The sequence below is a fragment of the Geospiza fortis genome, unplaced genomic scaffold, assembly GCF_000277835.1.
Source record: "Geospiza fortis unplaced genomic scaffold, GeoFor_1.0 scaffold650, whole genome shotgun sequence".
Taxonomy (NCBI): Eukaryota; Metazoa; Chordata; class Aves; order Passeriformes; family Thraupidae; genus Geospiza; species Geospiza fortis.
In genome coordinates, this window is record NW_005054598.1 from 46,942 (window position 1) to 47,376 (window position 435).

Genomic DNA, 435 nt, shown 5'->3' on the forward strand with positions numbered 1-435 from the left:
CTGTTGAGACAAATTTTGATTAAGCTAGAGTTATAACAATTAGAAAAACAACCTCTAATTTTTCTCTGCAAGGCACGGTGAGGTGGGAGCTGAGGCGTGCCAGTCGCACTGATTTAAATCCCGGTGCCAATGACCTCTGCTAACCGTGGGCAGCAGCAGCGCCGGAAAACCCAAACGGATGCCAGGGAATTCGGCATTAATTACTCTTATTATCCTTATGACCACCAACGAAACCATCCGCCCGGTATCATTAATTAAAGCGCAGCGCTCTGTCTTTTTAACTTTTTTCTTTCTTCTCATAAAAACGTCGTTACGACTTCCCATAGCTTAACGTGGATTTCCCCGCATTACCCCTCCCCGGGAGAGCAGCTCTTCAACACACGCGGGATGCAATCAACAGTAGGTCACCGGCGGCCCGACGAGCCCCTTCCTCGG